Source organism: Papio anubis, chromosome 8 (assembly GCF_008728515.1).
Source record: "Papio anubis isolate 15944 chromosome 8, Panubis1.0, whole genome shotgun sequence".
Taxonomy (NCBI): domain Eukaryota; kingdom Metazoa; phylum Chordata; class Mammalia; order Primates; family Cercopithecidae; genus Papio; species Papio anubis.
Window position 1 is genome coordinate 132,328,105 of NC_044983.1, and position 2,101 is coordinate 132,330,205.

Consider the following 2,101-nt stretch of genomic DNA (forward strand, 5'->3'; position numbering starts at 1 on the left):
ACTTTTTAGTGCCACCTTACAGGTCGCCAAGGGCAAGAATGGGATTTGTTAGAAGAATAAATTAGAGTCCTCAAACAGAAGCACACACAGGAAATAGTGACATCAATGATTAAGCGGGATCGAGGACATAAAGCTACAGTGACTTAATTCCAAAAGGTAATCTGTTTCTAGCTTGAAGCTACTTTTAAAACAAAGGATATGAACTTTTTAATTTACTGTAGAAAATCTTAAAGGCACATACCTGAGAATCAAAAGCAAAAAAAACACCAAAATTGAATCAAAACGACTTCTAGAATGTAACACAGATGCCACTTAGAGATTTTTGAGTTTGATTAGAAATGAGTTTATTCACAAGACTGATTATATTCAGTTTCTTCTCTTTATGGAAGAGAAAACCAATGGCCAAATATTCAAAGCAATGTTTGCATCCTGGAGTACAAAAACACGAGCTTTTACAGTAAAGATCTTGACTCATATTTAACTTAAGCGTAATATTTTCTGCTTTTCGGAAAGCAACAACTCTCCATTTATTATAACCCTGTCCTCACTCTGATTATTCACTTTGAAGGAAGGACAATCAGGGTGAGTCAGTAGCCCTGAAGGCAAAGAAGAGGGTTTTCAAGCACAGGTAGGGAAATAAGGGAGTATCTCCAAACAACAAAGGTGACCTGAGGTTTACTAAGGTAAGATGCCGAGAATAGATGCCTATTAATCCCTGTCGCACGGGTCACAGGCACCTCTGTCAACCAAATGTGTGGCTGTGTACCTAACGGTGTGTGTTCGGCCAGGATATTAAGGCAGAGAGAGCAATACGTCTCCCTGCCACCCTTCCTGCCCCTGCTGAATACATTAGGTCAGCATCCTACCGACTGCAGAGAAGAAAATGACATGTGCATAGAACAACATGGAAAGGAAATAAACATCCTTGAGCAGAGACAGATGAGAAAGATTATTTTATATGGTATGTTAAAGAAGGGAGAGAAAATTCAGCAGGTTTATGCTCTTGGGACCTTAATAAACTGACTAAAAATAGAATAATTATCCTAATAATTCTTATATGATAGTTTTCTCTTTGAAGGATACTCCTTAGCCACTTCTTTCATAAAAAGAAATCACTTCTTTTTATATAAGCACTAATCGTGTTATATATTTGTTAACCTCTGTTTCCCCCCTTCATTTCCTCTCTCCCTCTCTCTCTCTCTCTCTATATATATATGTGTGTGTGTATATATATATACTTCTCACATAAAACACATGTAAACTAAGTATGGATGAAATTAAGAAATAAACGTCTGATTACATATTGTTATAAGTGACTTCATCCTCCTTTATTTCTGCCTTGTATTGTTTCTCTCTGTTAAAGCCCCGATTCAAAATTTGCCAAAAATTCTGCAGTTTAAATGTCATGGGCTATGAATAAAAGGAATGGATGAGATAAAAATGTTTGGAAAGGTGGGGGAAAAGTTTGCACATTTTAATAAAAATTCAAATTTGTGCTCGCTTTGGCAGCGCATTTACTAAAATTGGAACGACACTGAGAAGATTAGCATGGCCCCTGCACAAGAATGACACACAAATTTGTGAAGCGTTACATATTTTTCCAATTTGTAATAAAGATACTTTTTAAAATTTAAAAAAAAACCCTCGAATTTGTTAGAATGTTTGGGGAATTGGGACTCTGGAGAATTGGATTTTCTGTCTATGAACTCCCTTATTTCAGTTCTCATCAGAATGATTGCAAATACCTAAGTCCCTAGTCTTCCTTCATCAACTAACATGATTGCATCTTTGCTTAATGAGTCTGAGTTCTCTGAGATCTTGGGCTCATCAGTGTTCACTATGTGGAATTCAATGTTGATATAAATGTTTTAGGAGGCAGAGTTTGTTTACTTCTGAGTTTAGAATGCAAATACCAATGAACTTTTATGGTTTGGGTAGAATCTCAATATACTTATATATAAAGTATCAGAAAATATTAGAGAAATTCAATAGTAACATGATGTCTGTGGTTATCTACTGCTTACTATATATCAGGCATTGTGGTAAGTTTTTCATGTGCATTATCTCATTTATCTCCGAAAACCACACTAGAAGATTGATG

General features: G+C 35.7%; 1 non-coding gene across 1 annotated transcript; it reads left to right on the forward strand.

Moving 5' to 3' along the window:
• Positions 1-1,493: 1,493 nt before the first annotated feature.
• LOC116268807 lies at positions 1,494-1,600 on the forward strand. Its single transcript, XR_004175957.1, has one exon. It is a non-coding gene; the product is annotated as a U6 spliceosomal RNA (small nuclear RNA).
• The last annotated feature ends 501 nt before the right edge of the window (positions 1,601-2,101 follow it).